The sequence below is a fragment of the Oryctolagus cuniculus genome, chromosome 19 (genome assembly GCF_051225735.1).
Source record: "Oryctolagus cuniculus isolate XC-2025 breed Fujian yellow rabbit chromosome 19, ASM5122573v1, whole genome shotgun sequence".
Classification (NCBI taxonomy): Eukaryota; Metazoa; Chordata; class Mammalia; order Lagomorpha; family Leporidae; genus Oryctolagus; species Oryctolagus cuniculus.
Window position 1 is genome coordinate 64,945,940 of NC_142885.1, and position 18,383 is coordinate 64,964,322.

At 55.0% G+C, this 18,383-nt stretch overlaps 1 protein-coding gene across 3 annotated transcripts in view; it reads right to left on the bottom strand.

The window, feature by feature from the left end:
- Positions 1–13,159, bottom strand: part of ABAT (4-aminobutyrate aminotransferase) — a 100,258-nt gene extending 87,099 nt beyond the window's left edge. Inside the window, exons 1-2 of one of the 3 annotated variants that reach the window (XM_089321234.1) lie at positions 13,081–13,159; positions 782–838 (exon numbers count right to left, since the gene is read on the bottom strand). The gene's annotated coding sequence lies outside the window, so the exon portion shown is untranslated. Of the gene's footprint in view, positions 1–763; positions 839–13,080 lie in introns of all 3 variants that reach the window. The other 2 variants (XM_089321235.1, XM_051847393.3) reach the window with 2 other exon arrangements.
- Between the last annotated feature and the right edge of the window lie 5,224 nt (positions 13,160–18,383).

The window sequence follows — 18,383 nt, forward strand, 5'->3', positions numbered from 1 at the left end:
GTCAGCTTCTATCTGCGTGGCCACACCCAGACTCCGCCAAAGGTGGCTGTGCTGTCTTGTTATTGTTCCCTGAACAATACAGTATACCAAGTGTTCACCCAGCATTTACATTGTGTTAGGTGTTGTGAGTAATTTAGAGATGATTTAACACCCATGGAAAGGGGTGTGCCGTATGCAAATACCGCCTCATTACCTAAGGGGATTGAGCACCTAAGAGTTTGATAGGCGCAGGGGTCCTGGAATCTCCCAGGGACACGGAGGGACCCTTGTGCAGGGGAAGCGCCCAGAGCAGACGCCAACCCCAGGGCTTCCCGTGTCCTTTTGTCCTCTAAAAGCAGAGCTCTAAGAAGCGTTCCCATTAAGGGCATTGCATTCAGGGTCTGCCCCGGGTCGTGAGCTCTGCTTGTGAGCATCCCTGGGCCCTGATGCTGGCCTTGCTCACCCAGGCGGGGGACAGGATGCATAGGGGGTTCCTGCAGCCTCCCACTGGGCCTCGGCAGCGACCCTCCTGGAAACCCCGGCAGAGGAACGTGTCCCATTTTACAACCTTCTCCAGGTTAACGATTACCGGCCTTGGTGAATCACAGTTGCAGGCTACTATCTCCTACAAAGTACCTTTGGTTCCTTCCAAGGTCTGAGCCAAGCAAATCTCTCCTTAAGTGTGCAGGGGGCAGTGTGCATTCAGCTGGGCAGGTAGCAAAACCCCGGCACCAGGAACGACACCTTTGTACGTTTGCATGAGATGGACATGCTGATAGCTGACCTGCACCAACGCCCTGACCTTTGGTTTGCCGTGTTCAGCGGCAAGGATGCGACATTAGGAGCACGTTCCATTCCCCTAGAAGGAAAAGAAATAATATGGCAAGTGCCGAGTCTCAGGGCCCTAGGAGAGGATTTTCCCCTCAATCCCCTACCAACACAGGCCCGAGTCTGTTCTGTTAACTAACAGGGTGTGGCCGGAGTAGCTTGCTGTGCGCCCACACAGCCAGGCACAGGTTGACAAAGGGAGGGACTAGTGAAATCTGTACTTTGGTTTATTTTCTAAAAAAGATTTTATTTATTTACTTGACAGGAAGAGTTACAGCGAGAGAGGGGGAAATAGAAAGATATCTTCCGTCTGCTGGTGCACTCCCCAAATGGCTGCAACAGCCAGACCTGGGCCATTCTGAGCCAGGAGTTTCTTCAGAGTCTCTCACACGGGTGCAGGGACCCAAGCAGTTGGGCCATCTTCTACTGCTTTCCCAGGCCACAGCAGGGAGCTGGAAGGGAGTGGAGCAGCCGGGACTCAAACCAGCGCCGAGGGGATGCCGAGACTCCGGCTAATTATTATTATTATTACTACTATGGGCTGCACTGCCTACCCACAAAATTAACTAACATGAAAAAAACAGCAATGGGACCAACGTTACGGCACAGCAGGTTAAGCTGCAGCTTGTGCGGACGCTGGCACCCACATCCGAGCACTGCCTTGAGCTCGGCTGCTGGGCTTCTGACCCAGCTCCCTGCTAAGGCACCTGGGAAAGCAGGGGAGGGCGGGCCAAGTAGCTGAGCCCCTCCCAGCCACGTGGCAGACCCAGATGGGATCCCTGGCTCCCAGCTTCAGCCTGGCCCAGCCCTGGCTGTTACAGCCATTTGGGGAGTGAACCAGTGGATGGAAGGGCTCTTTCTCTGTCTCCCTCCCTCTCTCACTCTGCCTTTCAAATAGATAAACAAGTCTTTAAAAAAGATTTATTTATTTATGTGAAAGGCAGAGTGACAGAGAGAGAGAAATCTTCCATCTGCTGGTCTACTCCACAAATGGCAGCAATGGCTGGAGCCAGGCCAAGCCGAAGCCAGGAGCTTCTTCCAAGTCTCCCATGTGGGTGTGGGGGCCCACAGATTTGGGCCATCCTCCTCTGCTTTTCCAGGTAGATTAGCAGGAAGGTGGATTGGAAGTGGAGCAGCTGGGATTCGAACCAGTACCCATATGGGATGCCAGCATCACAGGTGGCGAATTTACCTGCTGTGCCACACAACCAGCTCTCAAAAATTAATCTGAAGAAAACAGTGAGTACAGACAGAGTGGATCAATAAAGGAAGAGAAAAGGAAGGAGAGGGGCCAGCACTGTGGCATAGTTGGTTAAAGCCCCAGCCTGCAGCACCGGCAGCCCATATGGGCAATGGTTCAAGACCCAGCTGCTCCACTTCTGATCCAGCTCTCTGCTATGGCCTGGGAAAGCAGTTGAAGATGGCCCAAGTCCTTGGGCCCCTGCACCCACATGGGAGACCTGGAGGAAGCTCCTGGCTCCTGGCTTCGGAATGGTGCAGCTCCGGCCATTGTAGCCATTTGGGAGAGTGAACCAGTGGATGGAAGACTTCTCTCTCTCTGGCTCTACCTCTCTCTGTAACTCTGTCTTTCAAATAAATAAAAAAGAAAGAAAAGGAAGGAGAAGGGATTCTGACTCCTTGGCACTTGGAAGTCCTCCATGATCCCCATGTTTGAGATGGGTTCTGGAGCCAGGTCCTGTTGCAGGCCAAGTGGCTTCAAACTCCCCAGTTCTGTGTCCTTATTAGCAAAAGAGCCCCCTTCCACTTGTCTCACTGGGAGACTTCAGTGAGGTCGCCCAAGCAGAGCCCAGGGTCCGGCAGGCAGGAGGCGCGGAGCTACGCTCATCCAAACAGCCTCCAACGTGGTTTTCCAACAGGTAGTCTTCTAGGTGCCATTTTACAGCTGAGGAAACTGAGGTGCAGAGAGAAGCCCCCAGGTCTGGGGCACGCATGCCGGCCTCTCCCTTAACCTTACAGGACTAAGAAACAGACCTCGCCCCAGGCCCACAGCCAGCCCTCCTGGGGTCCTGCAGTATCAGATGACCACAGGGTGGGCAGCTGCTGCTGGGCTCAAACTGCAGGCTGTTGGTGCCTGAGGGTACCGGGATAGTGGGCCCCAGGACCGGAGCTCCTGCTCTGTGGATGAGCAGGTGCCAAGGACTCTCCACAAACACTCGGCATCCAGCTGCCCTTCCACACCTCAGGCCGCCCTTTCCTACCCCCTCTTGGAGCGTCGAGTGCCAAATCCTGTCCGGGGAGTAAATAGCCTGGGCCAGCCTCAGCTCACCCATGAGCAAGGAGTGGGTTGGCGAGCCAGGGAATCACTGCCAACCACTTCTCCACGGTCACTCTGCGTTCCCAAACCCAGGGCGCCCAGCAAGCATTCTCCTCCTGGAGGGCCTGGGCGCAACCGAGGTGGGCCTGGTCCCAGCCCCAAGTGGCTGCAGGGGCTATGCGGGCACTGTCAACCCTTCCCTGGGGCAGCTGATTCTCCCAAACTCTGCTGGGATCACCAAGCATAAAAACATTACTGCTCCCATTGGCCAATGACCAAACAGGCTGCAGGGAGCAGTGGGCGGACCCAGAGGCGTCCGTGCGGTTTAGCTCTGAGCACAAGGGCGCTGGAGCCTTGGAGCCCAGGCTTCCTGCTAGAAACGCTCCCTTGGTTGTGGGCAAAGCAATCACCCTTTCTGAGTCTCCATGTCCCTTCTCCGGGTCTGATTTTCCTCCTCGGCTTGTTAGGAGCGTGAGATGAGCAGATTCACGCAGAGGCCCTGCACCGGCCGGTGCAGATACTGAGCCAATGGAGCTGCCACCACTTAGAGTCGTTCTCATTGTGAGTCCAGTGGGAACTCCAACCAGGATCCTCTGACTGCTGCCTGTTGTTCCTCCACTCCGCGCTACCCCGCCAGCCCAGCACCAGTTCCCTCCTGGCACCTGTGCCCAGCCCAGCGCGTCCACGCGCTTCCGTGCGGGGCTCCTCTTGCAGCCCTGCTTTCAGCCCTGGGAAGACGGCACTGAGGGCTGCGGCAGGATGCCAGGCGTGTAAATCTGCAAGCAGGCAGCAGTTTGCACAAAACCTCCTCGGTGTGCTCATTTCCAGCCTGTCCCCAGAAAGGCACTCAGCCTGCAAAGCCGGCGAGAGCTATTTACAGCCCTGGACAAGGAGAGGGGAGGCAGCCTTTGTCCCCGCATGGAAACAGCCCAGCCGGGGTGGTGTCATCATGACTGCTGTTCAACCAACCGGGGTCTGGAGGGGCTTCAAGGTCCTAAGAGCTTTTGCTGGAAGGGCAGCACCCTGCCTTCAGGACAGGAACCTGGGCTCACGGGGGACAAGGTACCTGAGCACTCCCCACCCACGCCCCAAAGGATCCTCGGGGGGAAAGGCATCTCCTGACTTAGAACCCGGCACCGGTCTCAGGGTCAAGTGCAAACTCTCCATCACAGGTCACCTGCTGGCTGCAATCGGGCCCTGCCTGCACCCCCCCGCCCCCTGCAGCCTCTCTGAATCCCTTCTCATCCTCTGAACATTGTTGTTACAGAAAACAACAACAAAACAAGACAAGCTGGTGGCCAATGAAAACTACGCGTCTTTTCCATTCGACACAGACGTTTGGGTTGCCTGATTCTAGCCCCGTCTGGGATCTGCAAACTGGTTTTCACCTCCCTTGTAGGGGCACAGTCTGCCTTGTCCAGACATTTCCCTCCATCTGCATTCATTTTAGCATTCTTTTCCTCCACACCTTCGGGCTGAGCTTGGCCTTTGACCCGGGTCTGACATCTGCCTGGATTCCTCCCTGTAGGAGCTTCATTAACTCCTTAACAAGTGTTCGCTTTGGATCTGCATGCAAGGCCTCATTGCACTCTGTCTTTTCCTGAAAACGTCCTTTTTCAACAGCTTCCTCTGAGATCTCTGGGTCTGTTCTTGCTCTCTCTGTCTTCTGACTTTTCCTCCTGAGACAGCTTTCCTCGGGGACAGGGACAGAGGGCGACCTCTTCCCACGTGGAACTCACATCCCGGTCTCCTGCTCCCTTCTCGCAGGAGGGCCCGTGTCCCCACAGCCAGCCGAGGTGCCCTGATGCAGGAGCTGGCAATTATCTGACCCCATCTCTCTCTCTCTCTCTCTCTCTCTCTCTCTCTCACACACACACACACACACACAGCTCTGCGCACGGCACATGGAAGTCACACGCTGAATGAATGCACCTGTTAATGAATGAATCGTGGTCAGACGGCTGCGTCTGGGACCCAGAGAGAAGCCACCGAGAGGGAGGCCTTGATTTTCTCGTTCAACGTCACATACTCGATGACCGGGACTGGCAGCTACTGAGCACCCAATGAATACTTGGTGACACAAAGGGACGCAGCCTAGCTTCTTGCTCTTGGGCTGCTTTCAAGTCACCCACCACGTCTCTACTTTTACAGAACAAACCCGATAGCTTCAGGACGTGACCCTCCCACTGTGTATTTTCACTATTTCACAGCCACGGTGTTCCAACGTCTCTGAATCCCACAGCCTTTAAGGGAACGGAGGGGATGGCAACCTAGGCTCTGCTTTGTGGTCACTGTGCAACCTTGCCCTAGGCACTGCCCCTCTGGGCCTCTGTTTTCCCACGGGAAAGCAAGGTCATGTAGACATTCCGAGAGATAGAGCACATGGAGCAGAGATCGGAATACGGCCAACAATGGCTTCCCAGCAGCTAGATCTAGCCTACCACGGCTGACTTTGTAACAGAATCCCCTCAATGTAACTTGTCAGCCAAGCTATACAGGGTGTCAGGGACAGATAGAGGTCCCAGGGCAGCCTCTCTGTGGCCCCAGGCATATTGTTAACGTCCAAATCACATTCTGTAGGTCTGGGCTGGGCCTGAGGTTCTGCGTTTCTAACCAGCTCCCCGACGTCGTGGGGCTGCTGGCCACAGGAGCACACTTTGAGTAGCAATGCACAGGGACGCAGTGGGCCCTGCTTTGAGAGCTTCCTCCGTGTGCTGGAGGAACTGCTGCTCCGCTCGTTGCTGGCAGTCCAAGGCAACAGACAGCAGCACCTAGACGTCAGGGCCTGGCAGGTAAGTCTGTGCGGCTCTGGTTGATGTGGGTGGGGGCTGATCCAGGAACCTGGAAGAATGCACACCGTGTGGAGAGGATTCTGCCAGGCTGGGGGCGCTACTGAATCTCAATTCTGGGGGACAGGCCCACGAACCTGTGTTTCAGCAAGCTCACCACGGATTCTGATGCTCAAGTTTGAGAACTACTGTGCTGGCAGAGAAAAGGGTAGAATATTCCAGTTGGGAGCACGGTGTTTTCCCATGTAGAGTTTCGGGCACATGTATGGACCTTGTAATTGTTCTCATTTTTTACTTGTCGATCCATTCACACACTCATCCATCAATCTTTCCTTCCTTCCATCCATTCATCCATCCACCCACCTAACACCCAACATGTATGTCCAAATGCCTACTGTGCACCCTGTTGGGCATAAGACATGTGATTGAAACTGAAGATGTTTGCACGCCCATCAGCCTCTCCATCAGTGATTCTCGACCAGGGGCAATTCTACCCCTCAGGGGACATGTGGCACTGTCTGGAGACACTGTTGTTGCTACAGTTTGGGGTAGGTGGTGCCATTGGCATCCAGTAGGTATACCCTACATCACACAGGACAGCCCCCTCCCCGAGTAATCCCAATAGCGTTGAGGCCAGGGAGCTCTGATCTGGACGACCAGTCCCCTGTGGGCACGAACTGCATTGTGGTGACCTTGGGATTTCAAGGTCACAAGACAGTGCGTGACCCACAGGAGCTGGGCCACTGTTTAAATGGATGAGAAAATGGTGACAGAAAACTGCATTTGTGTACATAAAGATCTCTTACAACCAGATAGCAGAAAAACAACTCACTTCAGAAATGGGCAAAGGATGGGGACAGAGGCTTCTCCAGAGAGGACACACAAGTGGCCACAAACACACGAGAAGACGTTCATAACCTTTAGTCGTCAGGGAAATGCACAGGCAAGCCACAGGTGATCCACTCCCCACTGGCTAGGAGGCCTGTCCTAACAAAATAATTGTAAAAATGGAAAATAACTGCGAGTAAAGATGTGGGAAGATTGGAACCCTCATGCAGAGCTGGAGGGGAGCGCAAGATGGTATCACTGCTGTGCAGAACGGTCTGGAAACAAAGAATTACCATAGGACTCATGTGTTCCACCCTTAGGCGCATGTACAGAACTAAAAACATGTCTCAAACCAAGACGTGCACACGCAGGTTCACGAAAGCTAGGATGTGCAAACCATCTACATGTTCACAAACCGACGGGTGGGTAAACAAATTGTGATACAGCCGCACAACAGAACAGTGTTCACCATAGAAATGGATACAGTGCTGATACGCCGGACAGCATGGAGAAGCCCAACCCAGGAGGCCACCGACTGGTAGATTCTGTCTATTGGAAATATTTGGCTTGGGCAAATGCACACGGACAGAAAGCCAACGTGGCTGGCACGGGCTGGTGGGATGAGGAATGCCTGCTTGCCTTCAGAACTGCACAGTGGTGACGGCTGCACCACATGGCCAGTGTATGCAACGTCACTGAACTGCATGGCTTTCAGTGGTTATAATGATCAGTCGTATGAAGTCCTACCACTTGGAGCAAAACAGGTACAACTGGAAGACATGACGTTGAGTGAAATAGGCTGAACCCAGAAAGACAAATACCGTATCTTCTCCCTTATATGTAGGAGCTAAAATTTAAAAAAAAAAAAAAAAGAGAGAGAGAAAGAAAAAAGAAATGCCTGTGTGTATCAGTTTTGCTGCAAATACAGTTTTATAAAACTTTGTTTTATAGCTTTGTGAAACCAATGGTTAAGGATGTTATACTAGGGGCTGACACTTTGGCATAGTAAGTTAAGCCTTTGCCTGCAGTGCCAGCATCCCAGTTGGGTGCTGGTTCAAGTCCTGGCTGCTCCACTTCCGATCCAGCTTCCTGCTAATGGCCCGGGAAAGCAGTAGAAGATGGCCCAAGTGCTTGGGCCCCTGCACCCACATGGGAGACCCAGAAGAAGCTCCTGGCTCCTGGCTTCAGATTAGCCAGGTCTGGCTGTTGCAGCCATTGGGGAGTGACCCAGTGTATGGAAGACCCCCCACTCCCCCGTAGCTCTGCCTCTCAAATAAATCAATCTTAAAAAAAAAAAAAAAAAAGAATGTTATACTACTACAGTTTTAATGATCTGTGATTACTTTATGATATACTGTATATGGGTCAAATGGTCATTTTTTCATTCAATTCTTATTTATAGCCATTGTTTATATCCCCACTAAACTATGATCTTTTTGCTTTTTACTTGTTAAACTTCTTATCCAGTGAAGTATTAAGTCTTTTTACTGCAATCAAATTTAAAACATATTACTCAAAAACTAAAAAAAGGCGAAAGGAGGAAGGAGAGTGGGAGGGGGAGAGGGGGAGGGAGAGAAAAGGGAGAGAATCATTGTGTCCTAGAATTGTATCTACAGAGCACATTGAAGCTGTTAAAAAGTCATTAAAATAAAAAAAATTTTAAATAACCAATTTTATGTTGTGTGTTTTGCCACAATAAAAATACATAGTTACAGGGGCCGGCACTGTGCTACAGCAGGTTGAGCTGCTGCCTGCGATGCCAGCATCCCACATGGGTGCCAGCTCAGTCCCAACCGCTCCACTTCTGATCCAGCTCCCTGCTAATGGCCTGGGTAAAGCAGCAGATGGCCCAGGTCTTTGGGCCCCTACCACCCACATGGGAGACATGGAAGAAGCTCCTGGCTCCTGTATTTGGCCTTGCCCAGCCCTGGCCATTGTGGCCATCTAGGGAGTGAGCCAGTGGGTAGAAAATCTCTCTCTCTCTCATTTCTCCCTCTCTGTAATTCTGATTTTCAAATAAAAAGGAAATCTTTCAAAAATGCACAGTTATGCACTCAGTAAGGCACCGCAACTATCTACTGCGTGCAGGAAACCGTGCCGTGCACGTGGGACAAAGGAACGAACGAGGCAGGTGCGACTGCCCCTTGCCAGGGGGTCACAGTAGGACAGAAAAACCAGCAGGCAGCAGTGGACCCAAGGAAGCCTGGGATGCAGGTGGCGAGAGTTCCGGGGAGAGCGCTGGGGTGGGGAGACGTCCTGTAGAAGGTGGGGTGCAAGGTCGACTGCACTCGAAGAAATGTGTCATCAGAGCCACATCTGGCCACCCCGGCTGGAGAATCTAACGCATGCAGTGTGTGGGAACGCAGGGGCAGCCAGAGAGGAGGCGTGAGAGCACAGTGCCCCCAGACCTCGCGAGGCTGCCAGCTGAAGACCCCCACAAGGCAGTCGGGGCGGGGGCACAGAGGGCTGACACAGCTCAGCTGCCGGGAGTCCCCCAGCCCCGAGGCTCTCCTCACAAGGGGGCAGGCAAGCAGGGAAAAGAGACAGGGAGAGGCCAGGGCTTGCGTTAACGAAGCACCGGCTGTGTCCCGAGGGGTTGCACACACGCCCTCACTTAATCCCCACCATCACCCCTGGCGGCCCCTTCCCTCCTCCTGCTGCCGTCTGTGGAGTCACCACTCCTCTCTCCTGCAAGGTGCGGAGACGAGGCTGGCCCGAGCTCACCAGGCTGAGGAGCCCAATTCGACTCAGCTGAGCTTGGCACCCATGCCGGCAAGGACGGAGGCTCGGCCTCTAGAGACGGGGGTTCCTGCATTTGGGCTTCCGGCACCGGCAATTTCTGCTCTCGGCAAATCTCTCATCCTCGCCGCACTTGCTTTGCCCATTTTTAATGCTTGGGAGCTGGCTCTGGGTCTCTTCTCCTTCCTCCCCCATGAATATATTCACACCTATCTGTGACTCTTTCATGCCTCCCCATGTCCCTAGCCATCCACAGGACGACTGCAGGCATCCAAGCAGTGGCCTAAGCCACTGTGCCACCATGCCTGCCCCACACGCATCGTTTAATTCAATGTCCCACAGCTTTGTGAAGTACTCTCACACTTAAACGTATATATCTTTTTTTTTCTTCCAAAATGAGGTCATTCTGTGTATGTTCATTCTGTGACCTTATTAGTTTCAGTAAACAATATAACTCCCAAGCCTTTGGGTTAGGAACGTAGACCTACCTCACTCTTCTAAAGGGGCTACTCATGTTCCCGTGGCAATGCACCAGAATGCACCCATTCTCATAGTGGTATAATAAAGTCCCGCGGTTACATCCTCATGGTCTCTGTGCATGCACCTGTGAGTATTTCCCCAGGAGATGGCTACAAGTGGGATTGCTGGGCCAAAGGATACGCGTGCAGCTTAAATTCCGAGACACCAAATGACCTTCCAGGAAGACTCCCGAACTAGGTCATTTCTAAAGCTGTTTCTGGCTTGCACATGTCTTTGACCTCTATTGAGGCAGAAGATGATACTTCTAGATCAGGCTTTTGACCTCTGTGAGTCTTAGTTTTCTTATCTGTAAGACTGGAAATCTGGCGCCAGCCTTGTGGTACGGTGGGTTAAGTCCCAGCCTGCAGCGTGCTGGCATCCCATACGGGCGCCGGTTCAAGTCCTGGATGCTCCTCTTCTGCTAATGTACCTGGGAAGGCAGCAAAGGATGGCCCAAATATTTGGGTCTCTGCCACCCTCAAGGGAGACCAGGATGGAGTTCCTGGTTCCTGGCTTCAATCTGGCCCATCCCTGGGTTTCTGACCATTTGGGGAGTGAACCAGTGGATGGAAGATGTCTCTCTCTCTCTCTCTCTCTCTCTCTAACTCTGCCTTTGAAATAAATAAATAAATCCTTAGAAAAACGTCTGGAAGGTGTGTTTGAAGGTGAGGGGTTCACACTGTCCTTGACCCGGGCTGGGGGATGCCTTCCCCAGCCCCTCATTTTGCACAATTCAGGACAAGCAACTTGGCAAGGAAAGAAGGGGGCCCTGGATCAGGCAACGGCTACATGTGGGGCCAGGTACTGGATCAGTGGCTTCTCAAAGGGCAGAAGGGGGACGCCCTCACCCCAGAGCACAGCTCCTCAGGCCTGGAGACATTTCTATCACTAGAGGGCCACTGCTGGCACCTAGTGCATGGGGGCAAGACAGACCACAAAATCCTACAATGCACAGGACGGCCCACACCACCCAGAACCATCCAACCCCTAACATCAACAGTGCTGAGAGCGAGAAACCCAGCCCAAGACTTATCAACTCACAACAAGTCTCACTCAAAGATGGGGAAACTGAGGCACAAAGAGACTGATGCCCCCAATCTTCCCCAGGCAGCTGACTGGCCAGCCCTTTAGCTGGGAGCTGGGCAGGGGCAAGAGGAGGTCGAGGCCAGGTGGCTGCTGCCCAGCCAGGTGGTCCTAGGAATCCCTGGCCCAAGTTTCACCTCCTGAACCCATCTAATGGCCCCAGGAAAATCACAGGGATGAGAGATTTTTCAGGGGGGACTTGGGTGCAGACCAAGAGGGAAGGGAGGGCATGTGGCTTGCTCAGGGCCTGTCCCAAGTTCCCCGAGCAAACCCGGTTATGCACCTGGGGTTCCTGCCACAGCTCTCACTCCAGGGTACTGCAACTGAGCTCACTGGCAATCCCGGGTCAACCAGGAATCTGGACAAAGCCTGGATTTGGCTGCAGGCTCGAGGCATAGCTCGTTCAGGGTGAGCAGGGAAGTGCAGTGAGAGGGACTAGGGGGCCGGCGGGGGAGGTGGGGGTCAGAGGGCGCCGAGCTCCAGCCCTGCTGCTTCCCAGGCCGCAGCAGCCACCCCCATGACGAGGACGACGGGGGCTCCGAAGTCCTTGCTGTCACTGACGACCGGGCCTGGTGTCCAGGACCCCGGAACCCCCTGGGGCCGGCTTTGTCAGCCCCAGCCTGGGTGACCTTGAGCCAGTCTCGTCCCCTCTCTGTGCCTGGGTGTTTGACTGTCAAATGCAGGGGCACCGACTGGAACCTAGGGGCTCTCTCAGTCCTCGCCCTGACCTCTTCCGGCCTCCAGAAACATGTCTCCCACACTCCACGCCCCGGTGCCCGTCTCCCAAGAACAAGGCCAGATTCACTGCCTGGCTCCTCCCTGCTCGCCCAGCGGGCCCCCTCCCCAGCCCGACTGCTACCCTCTGTCCCTGAGAGCGGCAGAGCCAGCTCTGTCCCCAGCGCAGCCCAGGGGCCCTCAGCATCCACCTTGCCTGGCCCAGTGCCCAGGGAATTCCACCAGGCGATGCCCACGGGCGGGGGAGGGGGCAGGCCTAGGGTGGGGGAATCCAGCCCTCTGGGCAGGGGGCCAGCAGCAGCCTTCCCAGCCACACAAGGCCACCTCCTCCAGGAGGTCACAGTGACTGCCCCGGGGGAGCACACACTGAACATAGCCTGTGTGCGTGGGCAGGGGTCCTGTTTCTCAGGCTGTCTCTGCTGTGAGTTCAGGGGATCCTGGACCCCAGTTTGAGGGGCTTGGGTCTTCCTAAGCCTTACTATACGGCCTCTGCCTCACCCAAGGCCAGGGGTGAAAGGGGAGGGGGAGACCGGGGAGGAGGACTGGAGTTGGGGTGAGGTGGGGAAAGTAGGGGCTGGGAGAGGTGGGGGGTGCTCCTGGGGGCATGATTGGGGTGGAGGGGTAAGAGAGGGGTGGGTGGAGGCGAGTGACTGTCAGGGACGGATGTCCGGACCCTGGCCGCCTTCCTGGCTGTGGAAGCCCTTGCCTTACTCCAGAAAGAGGGGACCCCAGACCCGCTTCCACGGGGTGGGGGGAGGCGGGCAGAGTCTCCGGGGAATGCGGTCTCCGCGGCGGGGCGCGGGGTGACTGGAGGAGTCTCTACCCCAGGGCGGCCTTGCTTCCTGGGGGCTTCTCTCCCCAGACCTGCATTTTCCGTGGGGTGGGGGGTGTGCACCGCCAGCTGTGAGCCGCGGAGACCCCCGCCCCTCTCGAGGGGGAGTGGGGGAGCCTAAACTTAGTATTTCGGGGAACGGGAAGGAACGGCAGAAGCTGGGGGGCCCCGGGCGCCGGCGGGGGCTGGGCTCCTCTCTGGGGGGCACGGTCGTTTCCAGGGGGTCCACCAGGGAGGGAGAGCGTCCCCCGAGCTGGGGTGAGGAGGAAGGGCCCATTTCTGAAGGGAAACCGAAGCCGTGTGCTCCCTGGGGTGCGAGAGACCCTGAGGTCTCCGGGCAGGCGAGCCGCGTCCGAGCAGGACGAGGGCCCGGTTCCTGAGAGAAGAGGCCCCGGGTTCGGCCCCTCGCTGGGGCCAGAGCCGGGGGACCCTCCGAGAGGCCCGCCCCACGCGCCCCGGCGCCTCGCCCTCACCTCCAGGCCTGGCTCGGGTCCGCGGGCTCCGGCTCGCGCGCTGCGCGCCCTGCGCTCCGGCTGCGCCCGCGGTCTGCTCGGCTCCCCCAGCGACTCGCCGGCCACCCGGGCTCCGCCGAGCCGCCGCAGCCAATCAGCGCCGTCGGCCCCGGGCCTCGCTCGCGCCTCAGCCAATGGGCGCTCCCGCCACGGGCCGCCGCCCCCGGGGGAGGGGGGAGGCGGGCCGGGGGCAGAGTCCGGCCTCCCCGGGGCTGGGGCGGGCTAGGGAGACGCGGGCTGGGCCAGGGGTCCCGAAGGAGGGGCCGCGAGGGCCGGGGGCGAGGTCGCCCCTCGAGTTTGAGCGGGGCGGGGATGGGGTCCCGTTCCTGAAGAGGGGGTGCCTCTATGTAGGTTGTCTTGACCTGGATCTTCACTAAGTCTCTCGGCCCCTTCTTGGGACCTTGCCCTGCATCTCTGCCCGCCCCCCCACCCCCCACCAGGAGTGAGACCTCGGTTCCTTCTGCGTGGTCTTCCGCTTCCCCGGTGCTAAATGGGGACAGCAGTGGTCATACCTTCTTCATGGATGTAAATGGGACGCTGGATGTGACGAGGGGCATTTGTGAAAACTACTTTATACTAAGGGGTGAGTGGCTGATAGCCCGGTGGCTTTCTGAGGGTATTTGGAAAGGGGATGCAATCTCTCAAGGGTAAAATCGAGGACACAAGAAACTGCCCATCAAAGCAAGCTCAGGGGGCGGGCGTTGAGCGCAGGGTTAATGCCTGCATTGCAAGTTGGAGTGCCTGGGTTTGACCCGGTCTGCTCCCAGCTCCAGCTTCCTCTCACATGCACCCAGGCAGGCTGCAGCTGTGAGGACCCAAGGACCAGTCCCTACCACCCCCGGGGCAGACATGGAGTGACTTCCAGGCTTCTGGGGGCGGTCTGGCCAAGTCTCAGCTGCTGGGGGCTTTGGGAGAGTCCACTGGCAGGTGGAAGACCTCTGTCTCTCTGCCTTTCAAATAAGTAAATAATTTAAAACAGAATGAAGCATGCAACCATCAAGTGTGATGACTGACACTTCTAGACCTTAGGCCAAGAAAGAACGCGGTGGGATTGTCCCGCCCCAGCCTCGTGGCGGTCACTGCTTCCTCGGCTGGCTGCACTCCTGCAGGGCTGTGAGACCCCCACTGCCTCTCGTCTGGGAATCCAGGCTGCCTGATCTCTGATGAGATGAGAAAGTTTGGAGTCCCAGGAATGAAGGAACTGGGAGAAACAGAAAGTAAACAAATCACACACACACACACACACACACACACTCACACACCTGCCAAACCATTCCCCTCCTGTGCAATCCGCGGCCATGAACCCAAAAGAAAAAAATGAACAGAAACAATTCAGGGGGACAGACAGCACAATTGCTGGGCTGGGGCTGGGGCTGGGGCTGGGCGTCTTTGCCAGTCTCTCCGTTGCGTTCATCCTCTATGGGGCCTTGCGAGTCTCAAAGCCCACGCTGTGTGGATAACGCCCTGTGTCGCCCAAGGCTTCCGGAAGAAACCAGTAGTCAAGGCAGGTGGGTCAACACAAAGGCCACCCAGATGGTCTCATGTTTGTCGTGATCAAGGACGTATATGCCCCATGGCTGGTGGGAGGAGGGTCCCAGCCTACAGGGGATTCCTGCGGAAAATCCTAAAGGCCACTTAACCCGTTATGATAAAAAGCTTTATGCATTTGAAAGGCGGAGTGCAAGAGAGAGAGAGAGACATTTCCACCCACTGGTTCACTCCCCAAATGGTCCCAATAGCCAGGGTTGCGCCCGGCTGAAGCCAGGAGCCAGGAGCTCCACCAATGAGGATGGCAGGGACTCAGGTATGTGGGCCATCTCCTTAGGGGAAGCCGGATGGGAAGTGGAGCAGCCAGGACTCGGCCGGCCTGACCCGCTGGACCACAACACTCACCCCTGTGGGTTTGCCTTTGGACCCAGTGACCCAAGCTGTGTGAACTCCTAAAACAAGCAAGAGTGCACAAGGGTAATGGCAAAGTGATTTACTGTCATTTTGTCCACCATGGCCAAAACCTGGAAACCACTCAGCTGTGCAAGGGGAGCTAGCGAGGGAAACCTGTTGTGTGAAATTGAACAATAAGCGTAGGTGTTGAATACTGAATGATACAGAAGGTATCTCACAATCAAAGATGTTTAAAAACCAGCGTACTGGGGGCCAGTGCTGTGGCATTGTGAGTACAGTCACCACCAGCGGTGCTGATATCCCATACGGGCTCCAGTGCAAGACCACGCTGCTCCACTTCCGATCCAGCTCCCTGCTGGTGCACTTAGGAGAACAGTGGAGGATGGCCCAAGTGCTTGGGCCCCTGCACCCACATGGGAGACCCAGAGGAAGCTCCTGGCTCCTGGCTTCTGATCAGCCCAGCTCTGGCCATCATGGCCATTTGGGGAGTGAACCAGCAGGTGAAAGATCTCTCTCTCTCTGTGTCCCCCCACCTCTCCGTAACTCTGCCTTTTAAATAAATGAATAAATCTTTTTTTTAAAAAAGCCCAGCATATTTGATACTGTCTTACTGCTAAATCTAGAGAAGTAGTTCAGTGCCGTCTACCGGAACGTTCTGTGAGGGGAAATATTCTGGATCTGTGTGACTCCCACACGTAGGCATCCATCACTTGGGATGACTGGTTGGCTGAGGAACTGAATTTTTTTTTTTTTTTGACAGGCAGAGTGAGACAGTGAGAGAGAGACAGAGAGAAAGGTCTTCCTTCCACTGGTTCACCCCCAAATGGCCACTATGGCCAGTGCTTCTTCCTGGTCTCTCATGTGTGTGCAGGGCCCAAGCACTTGGGCCATCCTCCACTGCCTTCCCGGGCCACAGCAGAGAGCTGGACTGGAAGAGGAGCAACTGGGACAGAATCCGGCGCCCCGACTGGGACTAGAATCTGGGGTGCCGGCGCCGCAGGCAGAGGATTAGCCTACTAAGCCACAGCGCCGGCCAGAACTGAATTTTTAATAGTACTTAATTTTAAGTTTAATAGTCACATGTACAGTTATAGCCAACTAGCTAGCTAGTTAGAATGAGGGAAAAAAATGCATGCCCATTAGTAGAAACAGTACTGGGTACTGAAATTGTGGGCGATTCTGTTTTTTACTTTATTTGTATATTTCTAATTATTTATCTATATTTGCTAATGTCTAATCATTCGACCATGAATATATGTGTATATAATTTCTGCACTCAGAATAAAATTAAAATGGAAAACAAAAAACCAAGTGTCTAAGCTAGAGGTTATCAAACCGTAGCCAGTGGGCCCAACTCAACTCAGGAGCTACCTGTTTTTGTAGGACCTGTAAGGTGAGTTTTCTATCTTAAATAGTTGGGGAAAATCAAAAGGAAGACACAGGGCAATTATATGAAACTCACGTTTCAGTGTGCGCAAAGCGTCGTTGGGACCCGCCATCATCTGGGGTGCTGCAATGGCGGAGCTGAGAACCTGACAGCCTCTTCTCGGAGAAATGTGCTGCCTCCTTACCCGAGGCACGTGGCGTCGCTGAGTCAGGCCACCACGCAGCGAGCACCCAGCGTGGGCCAGGCCCCGGCGCTCTGCTCCGCTCGGCTCGGCTCGCCTCGGGGAAGGAGGGCCTGCCCGCTGTCTGGCTCAGGAGGGGGTGGGAGGGCTGTTTAGAGCCAGGTGCTTTGCAAGCTGAGGCCCTAATAGCGTCATTGTGCCACTTTTGAAGAAAACTGGCAGCAGGTGCAGAGCCCTTTTGCATTCGCTTCTCTTGCATTTTCTACTGTTGCCCTGTTTTCCTCCAGGGCTGCAGGTGAATTCCAGAAAATGCCAAGACTGAGGGTAGCTGGGGCCTGGGAGGAGGGCTCACCTGGGACCTGTCCCTACAAGGGAGCAGCTCCGGCAGGCCGGGCTCCTGCTGCACTGCTGTGGGGAGAAATAAAAACAGAGTATGAGAACTGAGTGGCGCCAGGGGTCTGACCCAGCAGTCCCGCTCCTAGGTATGCGTCTAAACAGCGCTATTCACAAAGGCACAAGGTGGAAATAAGTCAGATCCATTAACGGGTGAAAGGGTTCGTCAATCGCGGGCTGTGCATACAGCAGAATATTATTCAGTGACAAAAAGGAAGGAAGCACTTAATGAATGCTGTCTCCTGGAGGAATCTCGAAAACAAAGAGCACACCCCCATCTCTACGCAGCGGCCAGAACAGGAGGGCCACAGCAGTCGGCAGATGAGCGGTGGCGGGGACACGAGGCTGGTGGGTAATGAGGAGTGACTGCTGAGTGGGTGTGGATGTCCTTGGGGGGAGAGGCAAATGCCCTGGACCAAGACAGTGATGCCGGCTGTGCAACACTGCGAAGCTAACCCTAACGCCGCTGATGTTTCCACTTAACAGCGTCGAAATGGCTCCCTTTGTGTTATGTGTTTTGCCATAATAAAAACAGTGTCTGCTGCACGGGTCGTTGGGTAGGATAGAGAGAGAAGTTTGTTGCTGGTCCCTGGGGGTTACTTATGCATTGGCAGTGGCCATTGTTACTAAGTTTTATCAGGCTACCTGCTTGGTTGTGGGAGGCTGAGCAGAGCTTAGTCATTCCCTCAGTCATCTTTCCCTCCACGCCATCATCCATCCATCTGTCCATCCATCCATCCACCCATCCATCCATCCATCCATCTGTCCAAACATCCATCCATCCATCCATCTGTCCATCTGTCCAAACATCCATCTATCCATTCTCCCATCCATCTGCCCATCCACCCATTCATCCATCCAGCCAGCCAGCCAGCCCATCATCCATCCATCTGTCCAAACATCCATCCATCCACCCACTCATCCATTCATTCATCCACCCATCCACCCATCCACCCATTCACCCATTCATCCATTCATTCATCCACCCATCGACCCATCCACCCATCCATTCTCCCAGGCATCCACACAACTATCCATTCACCCATCAGTTCATCCATCCAATCATGCATGCATCCATCCATTGCCCCTGCTGTGTGCCAGGTGCCCAGGTGTTCTAGGTGTTGGGGATTTGAGATCTTACCCCTGTAGAACCTTCTATTCTGGTGCTGGGAAATGGGGCATGAAAAGGCAAACCTATAAAGAAGGAAGCTACTTTCTCATAACACGACGGTGTGCCCAGGCTCAGGATGAGCACATGAATCGTGATGGTCAGGGGGTCGTCCGAAAGACGGCGCCATTTGATTTGCAGCAGAAACGCTAACAGGGAGTCTTTTATGGCATCGCCTTTGTGCTTATCCCCCTGCATTTCGTCCTTTGAGGAAGAAGACCCGGGGCATGCCT